Source organism: Polypterus senegalus, chromosome 17 (assembly GCF_016835505.1).
Source record: "Polypterus senegalus isolate Bchr_013 chromosome 17, ASM1683550v1, whole genome shotgun sequence".
Taxonomy (NCBI): domain Eukaryota; kingdom Metazoa; phylum Chordata; class Cladistia; order Polypteriformes; family Polypteridae; genus Polypterus; species Polypterus senegalus.
In genome coordinates, this window is record NC_053170.1 from 29129493 (window position 1) to 29155014 (window position 25522).

Consider the following 25522-nt stretch of genomic DNA (forward strand, 5'->3'; position numbering starts at 1 on the left):
GTTTCCACATTGTCATTATGGGTTTTGGAGTGTACAGTGGATTGCTGGGCAAAAAGGGCACTTTCATCCATTTAACATTAAATCTATAACTCCATAAAGTGTGCAGAATGTAAAGGGATCTGACTACTGTTTAAATCCACATGCATGTGGGTACAGTATATGCTTTTTGAAGAATCTATGAAATTATTTTTTTCATTTTGACATAATAGTTTTCTATTTTTGAATAGCAGCAAAAAAAATCACATAAACAACATATGCAGCATTCTCAGACCCACTTAATCCTGTCGATGCCTCCTCTTCCAACACAAGAATGATGTTGCTGTAAATTTTATACTTAAGCAAAGCTTCCTGATCTCATAATAATGATTTTAAACTAATACTGAGACTTTTTTGTTACTGAAACCAATCAAAACAAATCACGTTTAGCCAAACTGCTTCAGGGAAAGGGTCTTTCTAATGTAAATGCGCGAATGACATATTGGTGCTCGTAAAGCTTACAGTAGACTATGAAGAAAGCGGAGGAGGTGGTCTTGCGTTGCTGATCTGACACTACATCTGTTAGATGACGAGCTCAGTTAAACACCACTGTACTAGGGGGGTGTGGAATTGAGTCGTAAAGACGAAGCGCGAGGGGAAGGGAAAGAGCGAGGCGAGGCGAAGAGGCTTTATACCGAACTGCTGCCATCTATAGATCAGATCGGTTCGGTGTACGCGCGGAGGCTAGCCGGCGAGAGCACGTCCGAACACTATAACCTCAAGCTGACAGCCGGATAGCTGCGACAAGACAGGCGGACAGATGTGCATGCCGAACAATTTCTGAAGGCGGAGATAAAGGTAGGGATGCAGTTTTTTAGATTTATTTATTTATTTTTAATTGGATGGCTTAAATAGCTCCCGCCGAGGTCGTAGTCTCCTCCTTGTTGAAAAGGAAAATACTTGAGCATCGCTTTGGGAAGCGATGGTGGGAGTTGTGATACGCTTCCCACTGTGATAAAGAAATCGAAATCACTCGGGGATCGGGGCCCTGCCTTAGTGTTTCTGTGCACAAAATAAGCGCTCAAATGCCTATACGTGATGGACACCGGATGAAGAACACATTCCATGTACGCCTGCATACGCGCAGTGCGCGATTTTCACTCACCTTTGATAATAATCACGACTTCCCATTTGCTCGGGATTGGACAGAGACAGGGGGTGTATTTGTATTGGGTTAACACGCACGTTCGGAATCCTTTGTTAATCACAATATATCCCACATTTGCAAGCACGGAGGCTAAAGTGAAATGAATGACGATGGCAGCGTATCACTTGTGAACGGGAAGCGCGCGGTGGTCTGCAGATGTGCTTCGCGTTGCTGGAAACCTGCGGAGTTATCCACAGGGTGGGGGGTTTGGTAGGAAAACATAGACCACCGTAGGACGTTACGTTACGCGACGATTACAGCGGATGGGAAAATGGCGCTATGCCTTTATTTCTGCTTAAATAGAGACTGATGGGCAGATGGTCACTCTCAGTGAGAATTCGTTTTGGACTGTGATGAATTTCCGCTCTTCAGTATCACGCACATCAAGTCCGGGAACTACTCGCGTGGAGACAGATCGCCAAGGGAGAATTGCAGATTGTGACACAGTCGCCACCTCAGTGAAGTGACCGGCAGGCAGGGAGACCTTAACCTAAGAAACGCGCACATTCACTTCTTGAGCCCAACAAAACAGCGGTGCCGCCGATGGCACCATCAGAAATGTTACGAGCTCTGGAGGCATAATATTTAACTTGGAATATTTGTACATTACGATCACCATTTGACTGAACGCGTCCCAGACTGATAAAAGAGCACGGCATCGATACACACCCACTTGTCAAACTACGAGCATGGCCTGTAATATTTGTGTGATAATGCACATTCCCAGCATATCATTGTCATGGGTTGAATCATATTAGTAGTTAAACAAGATGAATCATATAAGTAGATAAACAACTAAACAACTAAACATGATAACGCAGCATTGTCAAACTAATGTGTATACGTGTGATTCGTGGAAAGGAGTTCACAGTTTCAGTCTGGTTAACTTTGCTCTGCCCATGTTATGTATGGCCGGACGTTACACGCTAAAATGCACAGAAATAAAGAAACACGGAATGTTTAATATTCTGAGCGACCGAAAGCCGTATTTAATAACGACGAAAGCGACTGTGAGATCAGAGCTGATGATTTAAATAATTAAATTAATAGCAAAACAACTGGGTCAGAAAAAAAGACCAGTTTTCCCAAGTGGCCACATGTGCGGGTGATGCGCAGAGCCTCAGTGATGGAGCTTCACTCCAGATGTTGGCATTCCTGACATCGCTGTGCTCGTGCACGGCAAGGAAGAGCTGCGGGTGCTCGCTTCAACGGGTGATGAGCGGCAGTAGCTGGAGCTCGCTTGTCAGCATTATTTTACGTAAACATAACGTTTACACTTTCTCAGCCCATTAAAACGATTTCAGAGTCAGGGGGAGCCAATCCCACTGCCTATACCAGCGATACTGCATGGTTTCAAGTTATCTTTGGGTCCATTCACCCACTCACCTTCTAGCCAATTTGAAATCATTAGTTAACCTAATCATACGGGGGTGTGGGAGGAATACCAAATTGGACACAACCAGAAGATCCAGACACCACACAGACAACATCTGAGAGCAGGCTGTGGTAGCTGTGATCCACCAATGTGCCTTCAAAAGAGCTCCATTGAGAAAGCACCCCAAGCTGAAACGGCATACTACTGCTTTCTGCAACTTTCTTATTATATATTTGGCATTTGATATAGTGGATTCAGAAAGTATTGAGACCCCCTTCACTTTCTGCACACTTTGTTATGGTGTAGATTTAATTTTGAATGGATAAATGTGCCATTTTTACACACCAATCTACACTTAGTAACCCGAAATGACAAAGTGTAAACATGTTCCCAGAAAGGTTTAAAAATGTATTAAAAGTTAAAAATGGAAATCTCTCAGTCATATTAAGTATCCAGACCTTTGATATGGCACTCCAAGTTGTGGTCAGGTGCGTCCTGTTTGTTTTATTTATCCTTAACATGTTTAGAACTGAATAGATTGGACATCGTTTAGAAAGGCACAGGTATAGTATAGAAGGTCCCACAATTCAATCTGTATCCATCATCCAACCCACTATATCCTAACTACAGGGTCACGGGGATCTGCTGGAGCCAATCCCAGCCATCACAGGATATAAGGCAGGGAACAAATGCTGGACAGGCAGCCAGCCCACGACAGGACACACACACACACCAAGGACAATTTAGAATCGCCAATGCACCTAAGCTGAATGTCTTTGGACTGTGGGAGGAAACCCACACAAACACAGGGAGAATACGCAAACTCCACACAGGAAGGACCCAGGAAGCGAACCCAGCAGCGCTACCACTGAGCCACCGTGCTGCCCCAAAATCCAAGGAACTCTCTGTAGACCTACACGATCAAACTGTGTCGTGGTGTTGAAATGGGGAGGGGTGTAAAACCATTTTTGACATTTTGAATGTTCGCAGGAGCACAGTAGCCTTAATAATTGTGAAATTGAAGTAGTCTGGAACGACTCGATGTAGCCATACTGAATAACCGAGCAAGAAAGGTCTTTGCCCAGGGAAGTGACCAAGAACTCAATGGTCACTTTAACAGACCTTTGAAGACCACTGCTGAGATGGGAGAACCTGTTGGATCTCATCAGTGCTCTATCGATCAGGTGTTTATTGTTGAGTAGCTAGATGAAAGCCACTTCTATGTCTTCTATAAGACATGTGACAGTTTAATGGATTTTGAGAGTTTGAGGAAAAAGATTCTCTGGTTTGATGAGACAAAAATTGAATTCTTTAGGCAGAACTCCAAGCATTTAGGACTGGCCAAGACCAGGCACTGCTCATCACCTTCCTGATACCATTGCTACAGTGAAGCATGGCAGTTGTAGCATTATGTTATTGGGATGCTTCTCAGTGCCAGGGACTGGGAGACTGAAAAAGAATGCAGACAAATACAGAGAGGTCTTTGAAGAAAACCTGCTCCAGAGTGCACATGACATCAGTCTGGGCCGAAGGTTTAACTTTCAGCACAACGATGACCTGAAACATGTCTCTGAGGTCCTTGAGTGGCCCAAACAAAGCCCAGACTTAAAGCCCATAGAACTCCTTAAGATGGCAGTTTGAGGATTTTTCTTATCCAGTCAAAAGCAGCTTGAGGGGGTCTGCAAGGGAACATGGGAAAACTGCCCAAGTCCAGGTGTACAAAGCTTGTAAAGACTTGCAATAGCTACCAAAGGAGCTCCTACATGGTACTGAATTATGGGCGTCCTTACTTATATGAATCAGAGATTTCAGTTTTTGATTTTTAATATATTGGCAAACATTTCTGAAAAACATGTGCTCACTTTGTCATTATTGGTTACTGAGTAAATATTGAGGGGGGAAAATTATTCATTTCAAATGAAATCTACAACATAATAAAGTGTGCAGAAAATGAAGGGGTCTGAATCCTATCTAAATTCACTATATTTCCCTTTCTAGTCAGACCTGTTGTAGGTCTAAGACTTTGTAAACTAAATCTAATCAGACACCAGGCCTTTATGTGGGGCTCTTGTGGTCACTAACTCTGTTGCGCTGTAGAGATAGCCCAATAAAAAGAGACTAGACAACTTGTGAAAAACTCAAAGTGAAAACCAGTTGTCTGTAAAGAACTGGAGTTCAAGCCCTGGAAGAAGGCAATGCCATTTCGGCTCCTTTGTTTATGGCTGACCTATTAAAAGGGGAGTGAGTGGTCAATTATCATGATGATGGTCATGACTGTCCATTTACATCCAAACATTTTCAGTATCCTCGTTTATATTTAGAAATATATGATTAGCTTTAACAGGAATAAGCTGCATGTAAGTGCTAGAAAACATGACAGATCAAACCTAAAACACTTTAAAAGGTAACCCAGACACTGATCGGTATTCTGAGTGCACAAATGGTTAAGCAGTAAAGTTCAAATGCAAAGAGTCCACTTAAAAGCTTTGATTTGTCAGAACTACTGAGTCTGTGACAATGGAAAACTGTGTGCACCTCCAGGACAGAATGCGCCCATCTCATTTCCTCATGTAGAGGAAAGACCTTCAGGCTGAGAATTATCAGGCACGTCAGAGAAAAGTCTGCTCAGTAAGATGTGCAGCTAATTAAAGAATGGAATTAACCATACGCAGCATTCCATTGCTAAGGCAGTTAATAGCAAGGAAGATATAATCAGCTACCTTTATCATTCCAGACAAATGTCATGAAACCTGCAGGTGTGGTGCTGGCCGGCACATTAAATTTACTTTCACTTTATCTATATGCTTTAATAAAACCACTTGACTGTTCTTAGATTTTTGTTTGGATTTGACTTTGTATGACTCATATTTGCAATTTCAAAAATGCTGCCAGATAAATGATTTTGCCCTCAATTAAACTTTCAGGTTTTGGAACGGTTCAACCCACAGTTTGCATATAAAAGAGTAACTTTTATTTTGTGCTGTTTTAAACAGAGCAGTTTCATAGTCTGAATATATTCATATCAGTCACTCTGTGCTTTTGTTTTAAAAAAAAATACACACAGCTTGCTAAATTCCGGTTACCTGAATAGGCCAGAGGTGTTCTGTTTAAAAGTCTATCAAACGTGACACTAGCTAATACAATACAAATGATTGTGTTATATTAAATAGATGGAGAGATATGAGAGGCACTATATTAGTTAGAAAGTTAGATATACAAGGGCACTATATGGAATAAGAATACAGATTTAAATGGAAAAGGTACTACTTAAAAGATCGACAGAGAGAAAAGATAGATAGATAGATAGATAGATAGATAGATAGATAGATAGATAGATAGATAGATATGAAATGCACTATATAAAAGATAGATGGATAGATAGATAGATTTCCCCATGTTACTTAAAGAGATATTTGCTAATCTTCTTGGTCTTCCTCCCTACCTCTTTGCTAACAGTCATTCAGCTTTGTGATATAAAACGTAGAATTCTTTTCATATATCTGTGTGTGAAGCCCTTTCAGTATCTACATTTAAATCTAAACTGAAGCCCCTCTGTCACAATCTTGACAATGGCTATGGAAAACATAACATAAAATAATAATAATAATAACAATAATAATAATCTCTCTATTATCAAAAAAAATTTAGGAAGGCTTGGAAGGAGACTATACGTGATCTTCTCAGAAGACAATTTGACGTCCCGCGAGAGACACTTTAATGTCACGCAAGACAAGGCAGTGAGACAAAAGGACAGCTGCTGTACAGGCTTTTAAATGATCGACGGGCAGCGTGACAAGCAGAACATGCAGCTCTGCAATAGCAGCAGAAAGACAGCAGCTGATCAGACTGCATCTGCTTAACGTGCGTTCAGCCCCCCCACCCGTTCACAATGCGAGTGGCAAAGACATGAAGTGGGTGGAGTGTAGAGCGCCCTGGGAGGGGGTGGGCAAGTGAAGCAAGCAGGGGGAAAAGCCCCCTATTAATAATAATAATAATAATAATAATAATAATAAGAAGAAGAAGAAGAAGAAGAAGAAGAAGAAGAAGAAGAAGAATAGGGGTGGCAAGGTGGCGCAGTGTTAGGAGACCTGGGTTCGCTTCTCGGGTCCTCCCTGCATGGAGTTTGCATGTTCTCCCCATGTCTGTGTGGGTTTTCTCCAGGTGCTCCGGTTTCCTTCCACAGTCCAAACACATGCAGGTTAGGTGCACCAAATTGTGCTTGGTGTGTGGGTGTGTGCCCTGCAGTTGGCTGGCACCCTGCCCGGGGTTTGTTACTGCCTTGCACCTTGTGTTGGCTGGAATTGCCTCCAGCAGACTCCTGTGTTAGGATATAGCGGGATGGATAATAATAGTAATAATCATAATAATAATACATTTTATTTAAAAGCGCCTGTCAAGGTTCCCAGGGCCACTGTACAACAATACCCATAAAATTAAACAATCCAATGCACAAACAAAGTTTAGAACAACAAAAGGCAATATTATAAAGACAGGCTTTAAGTCTAGATTTAAAAACAAAAAATCAGGTCTATGCACGGAGCTCCAAAGGCAGGGCACTCCATACACTAAAAGCCTTGTCGCCATTACTGCGCAGTCTACATAATAGAATGGTTAATAGCAAGCAGTCAGAAGAATGAAGTGAATGTGATGGAGTATATGGACAGACTGAAGAAGACAAGTAAGGTGGGGCTAGACCATGAAGAGCCTTAAAAACTAAAAGGAGAAGTTTATATTGAATACGGAAGGGAACAGATAGCCAATGTAATTTTAGAAGTGGAAGTGTGATATGTTCCCAGGGTTTTAAGTGGGTAACCACTCTAACTGCTGAATTCTGCGCATATTGTAATTTATTTGGACTAGAAGCAGGGATACCAAGCAGCAATGCAGTGCAATAGTCAAGTTGCAAGATGGCAAAAGCATGAGTAAGCACCTCAGTTGCATTGTTCCGAGAACAATGGACACAGCCTTGAAATTTGCTTAAGGTGGAAAAAGGCAATCTTGGCAATGTTATTAATATGAGGATCAAAGGAGAGTGTAGGATCAAGGATAACAACAATTAATTAACAGTTTTTAACCTGTGCAGACAAGGATGTAATATAGCCAGGGATTTTTACTAAGGAATTGTCTATTTTCTTTAAAGTACCTGGAGATGCAATAATTAAAGCCACCGTTTTTTCCCTATTTAGTTTGAGAAAGTTTTTAGACAGCCAATGTTTGATGTTGGCCAAACAGGCAACCAGTGCAGGAGGAGGTAATATTTGCGTAAGCCCTGCGTGTAGGTAAATCTGTGTATCATCAGCGTAACAGTGAAACCGTAGACCGTGTCGTCTAATAATGGCACCGAGAGAAAGCATATAAATGATAAAAAGCAATGGGTCAAAAACTGATCCCTGAGTTATACTCTGGAGCAAGTAACATAACATAACATAAAAATACATTTCTCAAATCCACTTAATCTACTTTGGGACTGAGTTGTTAGAGTCCGTCCTGGTGGTGTTTGTTTCTAGAGAGTAACTAGCTCTGGACTGGTAAAATCAAAAGCTCATTTCTCACACACAAACACCCAAAAGTTAACCTAACCTGAATGCCTTTGGAGACACAGAAGGAAAACCAAAGTACTATAAAGAAAACCGGCACAGACAAGGGGAGAACGCGCAGAGGCGTATGATTTGAATTCAGGAAGGTGGGTCTGCGTGTGACCACATCATTCTTTAGTTTCAAGCGAACCTTTCTAAATGCTCTCATTTCATTGTTATGTGCACCCCATGCCATATTGGTCCCTGGGCTGATGCTGCCCAGTACCATGACTTGAATTAATTGGATTTGAAAATGGATCAATGCATCATTTTTTCCCAAAGTTGTCTTTGCTGTTACATCTTTGATTGTTATCTGTGTTTTCTACTACTTTTTATGTCAACCTAATATTCTACTTGCTTGGCTGATATTGAGCCGATAGCTTCTGTCATTTTGTATATAGTACCACCTTGTCATGGCAATTAATTGTATGATGCAGATTTCAAATGTTCTCAAGTTCATATAAATTTTGATTCCAGGGGTTCTGATTTAAATTTAAAGATAGCAAAGGGCAATATCCAAAGCAACTTACAAATGATAAGGTCAAGGTAGCAAATACCTGTGCCGTTATGTAAGTTCTAACTAACTATTGAGAGTGTCAGGGATGCCAGGGGCAACGACCCGGCCGAGATGCCGTGAGGGACCGGAAGAGGGTCAAAGCCCACCCTGGATCACGTGGGGGCCGCCTTCCTGGTTGTTCTGGGGGCCACGGGTACAGGGCATGGAAGCTCCACCCTGTAGGGGCCCGTGGTCACCGCCAGGAAGCGCCCCAATGCCTTGGGGACCTGTTACCCCAGCAGCACTTCCGCCACACCAGGAAGTGCTGGGGGGAAGATTTAGGACGGCACCCGGAGAGCTGCCGGGAGGACAGCTGGCACTTCCGCCACGCTGGGGCGTGGCCAAGGGAGGAATGCCGGGAACACCTGGTGCTCATCCGGGGACTGCATAAAAGGGGCCGTCTCCATTCATTCAGCACTAGAGTCGGGTGGAAGCAGGACGAGGCAGAAGAGGAGTGTGGAGGCGGCCCGAAGAAAGGCATTGAGTGGCCAGGATTGAGAGTGTTTGGGGTTTGTGGTGTGCACGGGACTGTGTCTGAGTGACATAATCTTTGTAAATAGTGTAAATAATAAGCGTGTGGTGGTATTTAACAACATGTCCGCCTGTCTGTGTCGGCTCCACAAGAGTAACCTACATATGTTTGGGGTGTTGGACAAAAGTAGAGTGTCTGAAAAAGTACCATGTGGACAATCAGAGAATGTGAAAAGTTCGTATAGTCAGCAGTTAGGTTTAGAATTAAACCCTGGAGTTTAGAGGCAGCCTCATAAATGACAGTACCACTCACATCCTTATCGTTTTAATGAAGCGGAGACTAACACAGTTAAAAGAAAACACCTGAATGAGACATGAGATGGACAACTTAGCTCAGAGCTAACCAGATGAGAATGGAGCACCGAACGGTTTCCTGTAAAAAGCCTTCTTTGGATTTGCCAGATTTGGTAAAGTATAATTCAGTTCCGTTAGTTCCTTGCCTCAACCTCTAGTCAAGTTCTGTTAGTGTGACTATCGTCAACATTTTTACAAAATGTCAAACTCACTCAACAGCCAACTTAATGTTCTTTCATTAGAGAACACCTTACCTTTCCCAGTACAAGCTACACAGGAGCAGGCTGCTACCTGCAAAAGTATAAAGAAATATGAAATCAGCTATGTCAAGGTTAGAGCACAACAGTAAATATGCTTAGTAAACGTGTTTTCAATATTACAATGTTCGTTAATGCAACAGAAAATCTATTTATCACACTTTTTCTAGTGGTTAGTGCTGCTGCCTTATGGATCCTACAGGGTGGTCCACATCTAATTATGCAGATCCAGATCGTCTGGATGACTTTGATTTATGTGGGGACGATTCCAGTTCAGCACGAAGATGATTCTTCATGTCGTCAGTTCGCACACTTCTCAATGGTCCGGGATTTTTCGGGTGATATTCTATGTAATAAACCTAATAAGTTATAGCGTAATGAAAATTGCATCATTAGATCTGGACCACCCTATATATCACCGGCTCGAAGCCCACACTGGGTTGTTGTCTATGAGCAGTTTGAATGCTCTCCTTGTGTCTACATGGGGCTTCCTCCTACATCTGCTAGACATACTGGTTAGTCAATCAGTGATTCCATATATGATGGACCAGCTTCCCGTCCAGGGATTTTTTTCTTGCCTTGCAACCAGAATTAGGCCCTTTGCCCCAGAATTAAGTTAAGCAGAAAAAGTCCATTGGATTTGCTCATCTGAGCGGGCACTGGTCCCACATAAATGGTTTGCTTTGGCACTGCCCTGAACATCTGCAATTTTAAAACATGCAAATTAAGTTAGTTCCGTGTAATTTATTCAAGAAAATTATACTTTTTGATAAAGTTATTCCAACATAAATTAGTTAGGTTATTTTAGCATTATGCTGTAGTTTTCAGTTACGTATTCTGACTATAGCGGTAGGGTGTTGTACCGTGGTAGCCATTGTGGATGCAATGAGAAGTCAAGCAAAACGACACCTTCTATTTGCTAACTAAAACGATTACAATATGCAAGCTTTCGAGGCAACTCGGGCCCCTTCTTCAGGCAGTTTGTGATTTGTGAACAGGTTTGATTATATCTTGCCTGAAGAAGGGGCCTGAGTTGCCTCGAAAGCTTGCATATTGTAATCGTTTTAGTCAGCCAATAGAAGGTGTCATTTTGCTTGACTTCTCATTGTATTCTGACTATATTCATCTTACCTTCAATATTTTCTTTCTGTTCAGTTACAAAGGTTTTTATTAGTAAAAATGTTACCCATTTCTTATTAAAAACTAGAAATTGTTATAACTCAAAACCTTTATTCCAGATGTCCACATGTGAATATTCAGTGCCGCATTAGAAAATATTTCACTTCTATCACACAGACAAGTGTTTCACTGGCTATTTCCACATTACTGTGTTTTCATTTAGAAATCCATCCATTATCCAACCCGCTATATCCTAACTACAGGGTCACAGGGGTCTGCTGGAGCCAATCCCAGCCAACATAGGGCGCAAGGCAGGAAACAAACCCCGGGCAGGGCGCCAGCCCACCGCAGGGCTCATTTAGAAATGCAGTTTTTAAACTAAAATGATCTCCATCCACACTAGCATTTTCACAACATTAATTCCATCGACATTAAAATAACCAAAAATGAATGTGACATAACTACTCGCCTACACTAAGCAAGCATGCGTTTACAGAAAAATCCTTTAAGGACAAGTAATGCTGGCAGCCATGGGATTTATTACAAAACTATAGTGACAGGTAAAGTATTTGCCTTTTGCATGTGTATGCAACATTCAAACTGTACAAAACGCAATTTAGATGCGTGCTGGTGAGCAACACAACAAACGACATGGAAGGCAACTCCTTTTTTGTCCACCATGTTGGAATATGGTGAACGGTGACCAATCAGGGAATGAGCCATTGTAATGTGCAGGATCCAATCACGAAGAGTAACATAATAAACACAAACAAGTCATAACGAGATTAGAGTCTGTGTTTTCAACTGTCTATGTTTTCCTCCATCCACATTTTAATGCCAAGATGTTGCTTTAGAAGTAGTCTGCAGCACAAAGCATTTTCAAAAATCACCATTTTTTTGGGGGGGGTGTTGGGGGGCACCAGGGTAGTGTGGACAAAAGGTAAAAACAGAGACTATTGTCTGAGTTTTTAAATAAGAACATAGTGTTATAGATGTAACCTCAGTTTCAGTCCTTGAGGCCCTCGGCCCGCGGCCCTCGACTCAGACACATCGGAACCAACTCAACAGCTAGTCGTGTTACGACCCTTAACACCCAGTCCCCTCCACCATCTTGATCCAAGCTGTTGGAATTGGAAGGCGACCAAATCACTTTTACTAACTAGGATGTGTTTCGTTTTTACTTGACAAAATAAAATTAGGTTTAAAATTCAAACATTAAAATAGTAAATTGAGTCCATCTGGTCTGCCTTAGTAATTCAATACACTCCAGACTCACTCCTGTTTTTCGGTTTTGGAGAATGTTATGCACATCCATCCATTAACTAATGGGATTGATCCAGTTCAGGGTTTCTTTGCATATCAGTCATATTGATGTCTGTAATCCTTTTGGTGAAAGCTCTCCCTTCTTATTAGATACAGTCAGCTGCATAGGCCACTAAAAACTGGTACCAGACCCCTGGCACGCCCTTACCCAATGGCCATTTGAATTCTTTTTAAGACAACCCAGGACTGGGTGAGTGTGTTATTTGAGTCACGATAGCACAGCACCTATTTTTTTGGTAATGCAATAAAACACGCTCAACACCTCTCCTGAGGCCATGACTCTCGAATGTGGTTGACAGGGGTATGGTCTTTGTTGTGATATGCACCACGGTTTTTGTTATTTCAGTTGTCTGTTGCTTATTGAGCGGGGCAGCTAAGTAGGCTGTAGTCCTTCAGTGTCTCAAGAACATTTGACGTCAGAGGGATATGCTGTGATCAGCACAAAGTATGAGATATAATCAGATAAGTATCAGGCGGTTTGAAGCTGGAGAATGTAGACTTTCAGTGTCAACATTACTGGTTAATGAAACACAGATATTTTAGACAAAATAGAGCCATGGCCTACTGAGAACATGAAAAAGCACATGTTTAGTAAAACAACTAATAAAAAGTTAAGGTATAACAGCAGGGCGCATTTGGCCTCCTTCATGCTTATCCCTAATTTGGTATGCAGAAGCAAAATTCTTGAATTACAATGAACGCAGTTTTGCCTGAAGCTGAGCGCCAGCTGGTACAGTTAAACTCTACTGGACAGGTGCAGGTTAACCTGTGACCACACACTGCCTGAACGACACATTAGCCTTCTGAGGGCTTGAAATGGCCGTAGATTTAGCAGCAAACACAACTAGTCATTAGTCAGCAGTAATAGTTAACGAAAAAACTAACAGGACCAGCAGTGCCTCCTGACGTATTTCTTATTAAAATGAGCAGTTCATCCATGCTGGGGGCCAGAAGTTTGGTCTTGGAAGGCCTCGGTGGCTGCAGGTTTCCCTTCCAAACCAATCACTTAATTAGAAGCTAATCCTTTGTTTTATAGCTTATTAGTGTTTTTATTATGTGTAATGAGAAGAGAGGTAAACAGCATGGGGTGAAGAATCATGGATATGGAGGTGTTGGAGCAGAGGAGGAGAGGACGACCAAAAAGAATGTGGATGGACTCTATGAAGGGAGAAAGGAGTATCAGGTAAGGATGTAAACAAAACACAAGAGTGGAGGAGGCTGGTCTAATAAAGCAACCCTACATAAGAGTAGGAAAGACCCCAGAAGACAAAGAAGAAAGTGTTTTCATTAAGTCAATTCAGGTCATTGTTATGGTGTAGATTTTTTCTTTCCAAGGATATCATCCAAATGATTTGTGTCCTGGAGCAGATTAGTAATTCTCAGTCCTTCTGTTTTTCCCATTCCATTTCCTTAAAACAGATACTTCAGGATTAGTGATGAATGATCATTGTGGGGCAGCACGGTGGCACAGTGGGTAGCGCTGCTGCCTCACAGTAAGGAGACCCGGGTTCGCTTCTCAGGTCCTCCCGGTGTGGAGTTTGCATGTTATCCCTGTGTCTGCGTGTGTTTCCTCCCACAGTCCAAAGACATGCAGGTTAGGTACATTGGCGGTTCTAAACTGTGCTTGGTGGGTGTGTGTGTGCGCGCCCTGCGGTGGGCTGGGGTTTGTTTCCTGCCTCGTGCCCTGTGTTGGCTAAGATTGGCTCCAGCAGACCCCTGTGCTTGGATATGGATGGATGATTCCTGTGGAATCTGCTTTGCCATGAGGTTGGTGGAATCACAGAAAATGTTCCTGAACTTCATCAAACTCTGTGAAATGCATTGAAGTCAGTGAGGAACTGAGTGGGTTATAATGCTGAAATGGTCTTTGAAGTACCTCTGAGGTTTAGGGAAGTATCTAGCAACTTTGCTGGGATGATTAAATGCGGCCAAAAATGTGATCTGAAGTGTGATGCAGCAGTGCTTACCACTGCATTACCAAACCTCAAACATCAACGGACACAGAGGAAATGAATATCACAAATAAAATACAACAAACTAGCAATACAAAAAATAGATCATTGCAGTCACAGAGATCCAATCTTCAGGCACACATAGGCCATGCCACAAGGATATAGAAAGAAGACCGAAATGCCTTGTAAATACTAATAAATCTTTCATTATTATTATTTAATGAGGTTTCATTCTGACACAAGCACAACAAGGCGCTCCTTAAGGCTAGTTTTGAGATGTACCTGGACACATGGCTAATTATGCATGCAAATCAGCAATGCAGTGCTGCGCTACAAGTGCGTCAGTGTATCTAGTGACAGTACTAATCATTTTCTCATTATGCTCATCTAATGCAGTGTTTCGCAACTGACACCAGGTTTTGCCTTTTTAAATTCATTGATGACCCACTAGCAGTTAATGCAGACCACTCTCTTGTTGAAACGAGCTCAAGTGGATGGGCAGAATGAGGGGTCCCTCCTCAAGAAATGAGCTCACTTAGAAGCAGGGAAGCATACTGCGTAGGGCTGTAGATTATTTTGGCAACTCACCATGATCCACAGTGAACCAATAATGGCAACCCGCGACCCGACCCAGTGATTGAGAAAAACTGAACACTCAAATGAAAATATTGTTCAGTTTTCTTTTTTAAACACACGAGGAACAGAAATCAGATGGACTGCTGATCTGGTCTTGATGGCAATAATCTTACAATAGGCCTGCATACAATTCTGTGATGTTATGCTGGTCCTAGGTGAATTTTCAGTAAAATATTTGAGGAATAAAGTCACTGGAGAATAACGCATATTCACTGATTGAAAAACGCTTTGTTGAATATCGCAGATCAACACTATTGAGGATGAGCACACACAGGAGTAAATGGGAGCCAGTTAGATGGCAAACGGCTGGCTATTTATTTGCATTTCATTGTTTTTTGGTAGCTGCCTGAAAAAACAGCAAGTAATGAAAAGAAAAGAGAATGCAACCTTTTAAGGCAAAAATAATTGAATGTTGGTAATCTTAAAAAGAGAAGTAACAAAAATGAAGCACTAAATACCACTTGAGCCATAAGTGTTTCAGCAGCAATAATTGGCTTCTGGTTACAAAACTGCAGCCCACCAGGACTGAATGTGAGCTCACTGATACACACGCTTCTGTATTCTGTCACTTAAATTGTGCAGAATACCAACCACGACTTATTCTTACAAACACTAAACACAAACTTTACAGCCATAAACAACTTGACTATGGCCACAAAATGGCAATGACGTTGAAAAGAATTTTACCTAAAATGGTAACTCGATGATATCAATCATCTAAACGAGAAAAAAAAAAAGAATAAAAATTAATATAATTGGCAGAAAAATAAATAGAAATAATCCCAAAGCATGCGTGGTGTTTCATATTTAGGCAGGGGGAGCCAGACAAACTGAAAAAATATTGTATTTGTTTTTGGAGACACAACAGTACAGCTCATAGTTATATCATAATTCCAAGTCAAATATCACACATTGTAATATAAAGTACAATATAAATGAATCTCACTTTCATCAACATATTTACAACTTTAAAATTACAAAAATGTAGGCAAGTACAATATTTAAATGGCAGAAAATGTTGCTTTTTTAAGCACTGTTCATCCATCCATCCATTATCCAACACGCTATATCCTAACACAGGGTCACGGGGGTCTGCTGGAGCCAATCCCAGCCAACACAGGGCGCAAGGCAGGAACAAACCCCGGGCCCAGTGCCAGCCCACCGCAGTTTTTAAGCACTCTTTTATTTTTTAAATAAGTTGTAAAATGTATGTATGGTGTAACACTTGGGTGAAACTATTAACTAGGTTAACTATTTTGATAGCTGGAACGTTTTTAATGTTTAATTTACTTCATTGAGGAGACATTTTTGTTTCTTAAGAATTTTATGACAGTACCGTATGTGACATGTGATAAACGTTTGACCAAACCGCTGTTTGTACAGGTGGCACATTTGAACTTAAGCTGTCAGTACACACTTGTGTCGCTGCGGCCATTTCAGTAGCTCGTACTGGATCTGAGATGTAAAAGTGGAAAATACTGTGTACAAAACTCTCAAGCTAAATATGAAATAGTAAACTAACTTGCAACTGAAGTCAGAGACCAAATGCCTCTCTGTTTTAAGGGGCAGGCGATATACAAGACAGAGTTGCTATATGATATTCTAGTGCTTTACTTCATTATTTATAGGAGGTACAGCAACCTTTACTGTATATAATCAGACAGTGTAGAGACATGATCCATCCATCCATTATCCAACCCACTATATCCTAACTACAGGGTCACGGGGGTCTGCTGGAGCCAATCCCAGGGTGCAAGGCAGGAAACAAACCCCAGGCAGGGTGCCAGTCCACAAACACACACACACAGGGGACAATTTCGGATCACCAATACACCTAACCTGCATATCTTTGGACTGTGGGAGGAAACCCATGCAGACACGGGGAGAACATCTAAACTCCACGCAGGGAAGACTCGGGAAGCGAACCCGGGTCTCCTAACTGTGAGGCAGCAGCGCTACCCACTGCACCATCGTGCCGCCTGTAGAGACATGATGAAACATACAAATAAGATGTGGGGCACTGTGATGATGTGGGGAGCACAAGACTGCAGAGGTCATGCTCAAGTTGTAAAATGTATTGGTAATACCATACCTGGAATAATGGACACAGTGTCGGCATCTAAGAGCATTAGAGGAAGTATTAAACAGATCTAGAACTGACAGAAAGATATAAAGTATGAGGAAATAGCTGACAGGTAAATTAAGACTATGAGGAACCTTGACACAGTGATTAAAAATGAATAACTAAGGTGGATTCCAGCAGATGATAAATCCTTCATTGATGACATATAAAAAAGCTGAATGCTGCTTAAACTTGTGACAAGGGCCATTTTGCCATTCAAGATGTACCACTTACTGCATCCTTGCTTACCTTCATTTTTCTTTTAATGTTTTATTATAAGTATGCTTGGATTGTAATGATACTAGTTGTGAAAAAAGTGTCATAGATTGTATAGTAAATATTTAATGATTGATTCCCAGTATGATACGCAGGGCGAGCTACTGAGCAGTTGTTGTTGAAAGTAACAAACGAGGGGCCTGAAATTTTGACTCATCTTTGTTTTGGAATTAAGTGGTGAACGTGGACTGATAAGTTTCACTTGACTGAGTAATATGGGCTGCAAAATGTGTTCATTTCCTTTTGTTACGAAAAATGATGCTGACTAGAAAATGAGTTTGGCTAAATAAAAAGTAAGAAATCAGGAACTGTAGTCAGCATGTATACAAAATGGTGTAACTTTTTACACAGTTTACTGGACTGTCAGATTAGCACTTGATGAATGAGGTCAACCAAAAACTGTATATTTTTATATGAAGAGGATATGTGCTGTGGTTTCAGATACATGGCAATAAAGAAGAGTGTGCCAGATTCATGCCAATTTTTTCTGATGTCTGTGGTGTCTCCTATGTAAGCATTGTTTGATAAAAATCTTGGGGTGGCTGGTTGATAAAAAAAGGTGGAACAGGTAATGTCTTTCATTCTTTTTGGTTTGCTTTGTATTACAGTCGCTGCATATCCCTTTAAACAATGCTAGAAAAGAATTAGAGCCATGCTTTCAAATTGCTGCAAAACCAGTTTGGCTAGGAGTATATATATAGAAGTAAAGAGGACAGAAACTCTTTTCAGCCAATAATTGTGGCTGTGCCATACAAACCACCTCCCAAGCAGGAGAAAGAGAATGTTTGTATGAATTTGCAGTGTAGAGTGCGCCTATATGAACACATCAACCTCAAATTCACACTATGCGAGTGTGCATCCTAAAACTAACAAAGAAAAGGCCACAGAGTTCTTTTGAACCAAGCACAACACAGGATTACACTGTTGTGTCATTTTCTCTTTTATTTTCCAAGTTGAATCCAACCTATGAGATTGCTGAAGATATTAATTTCTTAGTACCATTATTCCCAGGTAGAGCCCTAATATAAAATGGCCATTCAAGTTAGTCATTCATTTGTGACTGTGTTTTGAAACGTTCAGGGTTATTTATAGGTCTTAAGCATTAGTGCTCACTCAGGCTAAAGGAGTGTTTCTTATTGTAGCTGGTTAAAGTAACTCATCCACCAAAGACATAGTGCAGCTCCAATTCAAAACACATCTGTCAAGTTCATTATCTTCTTCTTCTTCTTTTGGCTGCTCCCATTAGGGCTTGCCATAGCGGATCATCTTCTTCCAGATCTTTCTGTCCTCTGCATCTTGTTCTGTTACACCCATCACCTGCATGTCCTCTCTCACCACATCCATAAACCTTCGCTTAGGCCTTCATCAGGTTCAGAGGTGTGAAAGCCAGAACCAGTTCTGACTGTGTGAGTGCTGGTAGTGCCATTTACATAAAGAGGACACACACAGGGGAAACCTGAAGCTTGCAATTAACAGCACCGCAAGCGAATTCTGTGTAGGGTATCAGGCTGTATATTAAATTACTGTTCGTTCTATCTATCGATCTATCTATCTATCTATCTATCTATCTATCTATCTATCTATCTATCTATCTATCTATCTATCTATCTATCCGTGTGTGTTCAGACCATAATGTGTCTATCTATCTATCTATCTATCTATCTATCTATCTATCTATCTATCTATCTATTATATAGTGCCTTTCATATCTATCTATCTATCTATCTATCTATCTATCTATCTATCTATCTATCTATCTATTATATAGTGCCTTTCATATCTATCTATCTATCTATCTATCTATCTATCTATCTATTATATAGTGCCTTTCATATCTATCTATCTATCTATCTATCTATCTATCTATCTATCTATCTATCTATCTATCTATCATCCAACTTCAAATCAAGTCTTTGAAAAGAGCCAAGTACAGAATATAAAACCCACAATTTTATTTTTGTCCGCAGTATAAAAACTTAAGTCATTTGAGAAACTTCCAAACTCACATGTTATAAATCAGGCACCATGTCAGCTGAAATTTTAAAATTAGAGAAGAACTTTTTTTTTAATGACAAATGACCGTAAGTTGTTTCACTTACTTCTCTCTTTCTGCAATTCACAGCCCAAGACAGAAAGTGATGCTGTGGTTTTGTTGATGGGGCGTGTTGTGTCTCAGGCTTCCCCAAAAATTCTTTAGCAGCAGTTACTGCAAAGCAGAAGTAGCAGTAGTAGAGTAGGTGAAGAAAACTTTTAAAGGACACTACAGAAGACATGCACTAAAACCCCTGATGTCAGCCACGCTGCTCTGCTTTAACCTGCCCTGGTGGCTCCCTCTCACCGGTGCTCTCTTGCAGTGTTGTTCTATGTCCTCCATCAAGTGGCTCAATCATCTCTACTGCAGGGCTGGGGTGTAAATGCTTGATGGGATTTCAGGGACCTCAATGACAAACGTGCCTTTCTTTTGTCAAACATATCCTCGTCCCTTGATTAAACCAGCAGCTTAGAGCCTGGAATACATAAAGGGAATCTCTTTTACCTGAGACGAAGTTCTAACAACATGGATCATATGCAGTTTTATTCACAGAAACAAAACAGAAAAACAAAAGTTTTGAAAGTCAAACATATGACAGGTACTCATTATTGATTTAGAGTAAAAATCGAGAAAGCACAGTCCATTCTGTCAGGTAGACATTTTAAGACGACACACACTTGTGATCTCCAACCCCACCCATTAAAAGGAAGGACTGGGAGCGACTGGCTAGAACAAATCCAGTGGTCAGGTCACATGGCCTCTGATGCATCACATCCTGTTTTCCAGTGTGGCCACTTCCTCTTCAGTAACTCCAGCTGCAGAGGAAGGGGAAAAAGGATGGAATGGGACGGGGTGGGGGTCTAGGCAGCTAAGAGAACAGAAGTCGGGAGGAGCAGGAAAGCAAAGCAGCTTCATTAAGGGAAACCTTATGGTGTTATGTGATGTACACACCTAAATCATCTGTTCAGACTGTCAGGCTGATGGTACTTGAGCTTTAATGTCTTCCAAGGTCACTCCTAATTATATATAATTACTGGATTCAGAAACTATTGACTTTCTACACACTGTATTGTCTTCTAGATATAATTTTACTTGGATAAATGTGTGATTTTTTGCACATCAATCTACATTTAATAACCTATAATGACAAAGTGAAAATTTGTTTTAAGAAAGGTTTTTTAAATCGATAACTGAAATCACACTTTCATATACAGTAAGTATTCAGGCCCTTTGCTGTGGTGCTCCAAGTCGTGGTCAAATGCATCGTGTTGGCTTTAATTCTCCTTGAGATGTGTCTGCTCCTTGATTTGAGTCCACCTGCGGCAAATTGAATTGCTTAGACATCATTTAGAAAGGCACACACTTGTATGTGTGAGGTTGTGGTGTTATGGGTCCACAACTCATTGTGCAAAGGCCATTCATTTTAAATAAATGATCACCGCGCTCGCGGCTTAGCGAGGGGACGTTGGGCCATAGCGGGCCGTGGGGCGATCCGTAGGGTGTGGGCGTTTCACACCGAGTGCACAGGTGAGGAACTGCCCACATTCGTGATTGTCCCATGGCTAATGCTGCAGCTGCTGTGGCCCGCGTCATTTTAAAAGAAGCGTGAGTCGGTTTTGGGGTGGATGAAAAAAAAAAGGAATGAGATAAGGAAAAGACGGAGGTTGTAGGGAGCGAGTGAGGAAGCAGGCGGTGCAGGAGAGACAGACACGCGGTGCGTGCGTGTGGTGAGCACGCGATCGAGCGCTCGTGGGCAGCTGCGAGGAAGCTGGGTGTTAGGCTGACACCCAGGCGTTTGAGTTGATGTTGCTCCCGCTGAGTGACCAGGTAGCGGGAGTGACCAGGTGAAAGCGACGAGCCACAGAAGGCCGCGGAAAGGCAGCGGAAGTCGAAAACCTCTGGTTTTTAAGGATTGTGTTTTTCTATTTTTTCTATTGTTTTAACCTCCACCTTTTATTGGATTATTTATTGAATTTTGAAACTACTGCACTATTTATGGAACACTGTTTAGTTTTGATGGACAGTTTTAAATAAAAGCACTATTGCACTTTTTTCAACCATCCCCTTTGCTCAAATTATTGCGTTCACTGACTAGCTCACTCGGTTATGTTATCGACGGTGTTGGGTTCAAGGGTTCCTAAAATCAGATGGGAGTGTGGAGCCAGAACCCGCATAGTCACAGAGGTCCCACAATTCACACTGCATGGCAAGGCAAAAACCAAGCCATGAAGTCCAAGGAACTCACTGCAGACCTCCACGATCAAATTCTGGTGAGGCAAAGCTACGGCCAAGGAATAAAACAATTACTAAAGCTTTGAGTTTTCCCAGGTGCACAGTGGCTTCAATGGTTATGAAATGGAAGACGTTTTGAACCACCAGCACTCTTAATAGAGCTGTTTGTCCGGCTAAACTGAGTAAACTGGCAAGGAGGGCTTTGGTCAGAGATGTAACCAAGAACCAAGAGCTCACCCTAACAAAGCTTCAGAAATCCTCGGCTACCTTTTGGAAGGACCATCTCAGCAACACTCCATTAATCAGGCACTTATGGAAGCTGCTCTTGAGTAAAACGTATTTAAATGACTCTGAGAGCAAGTGGGAAAAGATTCTCGGGTCTAATGAGACTAAAACTGAACTCTTAGGGCAGAACTCCAGACACTATGTCTGATGAAGACCAAGCACTGAAAAGTTTGTAGATCCTTGCCGAAGAAGACTCAGAGTTGTAATTGCTGTCAAAGGGTCTTCTGCAAAGTACTGAATTGAGAGTCTGAATACTTATTTGAGGGAGAGATTTCAGTTTTTTGTTTTTAATAAATTTGCAGTTCACTTTATAACGTATTGAATGTACAGTAGATTAATGTAAGAAAATGGCACATTTATCAAACTCATCCCTTTAAAATTCAATATCCCTTTTAAGTCAGTGGGTAACTGATGTTATATATTATTTGAAATTGGAAAAAATCAAATTCTCACTTAGAGGATCTGTGCAGAAATTTTTCAAAACCTGGCAGGATCTGATCAATAACAATTTAGAATAAGCTTTTAAAGCACTGAGGAAGCAGATTCTCTCCCTATTCTTTTTTTCTTTTTCTTCTCCTTTTATCTGTATTCACTTATTAATTTATCTATTTACTTATTTTTACTAGGTTTAAGTTTTATTCTGCTGCCCATGCTCTCTTTCTCAGGGGTGGAGGTTGATCTGTTTGTATGGAATGTTGTGTGATTTCAATAAAATCAATAAAATTTTTAAAAAAATTCAACCTCCAACACAATAAAATATTTAGAAAGTGCAACGCGAACACAGAGTGGACAAAGGTTTGATTTGTGGAAGGAAGAGTGGCCAGACCAAAGAGAAAGTAAGAGGTGTATTAGACAAGATACCAGGATCAGTCATGTCAACAATCAGAAAGGCAAACAAGACCCATATAGGTGGGTATAAAGACATCAGATCTATTGGTTTGTTCACTTTGTGTTTTTACTGCGTGTTTATTCTCTTTATATTCTTGTGAACTGAATACACTTCTATAGTGAAGAGAGTATAGCCCCCCAAGCAATGCTGATCACAGGCAATCTGACACCCAAACCTACAAGCTGGCTAAAAGGGGCCATGGCTTTCATAGTTCAGAATATTTAGTCTAGAAATATACATAAATGCCATTCTGCAGAAAGGAACAGTCAAAACCACAAATATAATAATTATAAATGCACATATTTATTCAGAAATAACAAAATTATTTTATACCATCTCAAACCTACATAGTATTTAATGCCTGGAAAATGTGCAGTTCTAAAACACTTAAAAAATTATACATAGATATTGTCTTTGCATCTTATGAACAATTATGCTCCAAATGTAATTCCCATCAACATAATTTTTCCATGACTTCCATCCACTATCCAACCTGCTATATCCTAACTACAGGGTCACGGGGGTCTGCTGGAGCCAATCCCAGGGCACCAGGCAGAAAACAAACCCCGGGCAGGGCACCAGCACACCACAAGGTGCACACAAACACACTTGGGACAATTTTGAATCGCCAGTGCGCCTAACCTGCATGTCTTTGGATTGAGGGAGAAAACCAGAGGAAACCCACACAGACACAGGGAGAACATGGGAAGCGAACCTGGGTCTCCTAACTGCGAGGCAGCAACGCTACCCACTGTGCCACCCTTTTCCATGTCTTTCAAATCAGAAACTTTGCAAAAAAGCACCTGCCCAATTTTGCTCACCTCCCTCCCATTTCTATTCCAGAGGCAATACTGATTAGTCGTGAAGACTCAGACAACATCTCAATAATATATAAAAACATTTTAAACTCTCTCCCCTTCATGATTCCAGGGTGTGATGCGGAAAGGATCTTTCACTTAATATTTCAGAAAAGGAGTGGAAGGCAGCCATGCATAGAATACACGCGCAAAGCATTCAATCATTCAACTTAAAATCTTTTAGCACATTTATCTTCTTTAAAATTGTCCAAAACGTATCCAATCCAAGATTCAACCTGTGAATGATGAAATCGAGTTTCAACCTCATTGGGCCATACGTTTTGGAAATGCACTAAATGAACATCTTTCTGCACAAAAATCTTTGAATGTCTATCAGGTAGCCTTGGTGTCACAATCACTCCATCCCGTTAACAGGCATGTTTGGTGGACTCCCAGATGGGCTTAAAGTGGAGAAGGACAAACAACCTGTAATTGCATTCATCACACTACTGGCACGCAGAATTATCTTGCTTAACTGTAAGAATCCCAGCCCACCTGTTAGAAATCAGTGGGTAACTGATGTTCTGTACAGTTTGAAATTGGAAAAAAATCTAATTCTTTGTTTAGAGGATCTGTCCAAAGCTGTTTTAAAATATGGTAGGATCTAATTAATAACATTTTAGAATAAGCATTTATATCAGGAAAAAGGACATTCCCCCTTCTTTGTTGTTTTTAAAGATTTGCTGTTGGCTCTCCTGTCTTTCTTTCGGGTGGGGGATGCATTCTGTTTTGCGTGAAGTTTGACTTGATTGTATGTAATGTTATCTTCTTTGTTATATAAGTTAGACTTGATCGTATGGAACGTTATTGTTTTCAAATGAAATTAAAAAAAAGAAATAACAAAAATGGGATAAAATGGAAGAAAAGGCAAACAGGATTTGCCTGAAATGGTAGCCAGAGCAACACAAGTCCCAATATGCAATGCAATAATTAAAACTCAAGAACAAAAAAAAAAAAAAAAAATCCAACAAAGAAGAAAATCCAAAACTTGCACCCATATGCACTCAGTAGAACTTCAATGGACCTCTCCTGGGTCTTCTCTCTGGCAGACTTTTAAAGCCCCCTCCTGGGGATTCGCCCATGGACAGTACTTTAAAGAGACAGTATATAAATAATAAATATTAAACAAAACCAAAGGTAATAACACAGAAATGAGAAAAATAAGGATTCAAAGGTTAACAAAATCAACATAAAAACTGAAAATGAATACCAGCCAGAGAGTAAACCCTGGCTATAATGTAGCATGTAATCCTAACTCTTGTTAGACTAAACATTTATTCCTTGGTTTCTTTATGAGTTTAGGGGCATCTTAAGAGGGCCCCCTACAGTCCAACACACACACGGCATGAAGATCTCCCATGTAGGCCATGTAGACAGGGGATGTGACAGTCTTTGTGGTGGCCACCTACTGCACTCATATAGATTTGCTGTATATTATTTCACACAGTTGGTGACAATGTGAGGGACACTGCTTAAGGGACACTTTTCATAATTGTGCTTTTTAGCTTCAGCTACAAACTCATTACAGTCTGCAGAGGATTTTAAATTTCCACACCATTATCAAAATTTTAGCTTTTGTTGATGTAATAGTGGAAAGCAAGACAATTAGAAAATGGCTTTTAATCAGGCAACAATGCCTAAGTGAAAAACAAATTGATAATTTTATGAAAAATAATATTAAATAAATATTAAAAAAACAATGTACTGTATAAATGTTATGTTATGTGTCACTCATGGGCGTTCAAGGATCACCCACTGGACTCTTCTGACACCTGCAATACTGCCTCTGGGCAGGGGTTGGTACTGTTAACTTAATTGTCTCTTTTTCCCTCTGTAGTGCAAGCCCTCTGCATGACCCTCTTTGAAAAACAATGCCTTTTCCGGTCAAGAACTATAAGTACCGACATTCTTAGAAGGAATGGCATCTAATGCAAGGAGATCTCCTGCATGTTGGACTTCTGCAATCTCAACCACCTCGGTAGAGCCTTTAAAATAGACAAGCCCAACAGGGTAACCAGACAGTTTGC

General features: G+C 40.9%; 1 protein-coding gene across 4 annotated transcripts in view; it reads left to right on the forward strand.

Annotated features, from left to right (window-relative positions):
- The first annotated feature begins 639 nt into the window (after positions 1–639).
- yrk (Yes-related kinase) overlaps positions 640–25522 on the forward strand; it is a 169639-nt gene continuing 144756 nt past the window's right edge. For all 4 annotated transcript variants that reach the window (XM_039739758.1, XM_039739756.1, XM_039739760.1 and 1 more), the window contains exon 1: positions 640–834. The gene's annotated coding sequence lies outside the window, so the exon portion shown is untranslated. The remainder of the gene's footprint in view (positions 835–25522) is intronic.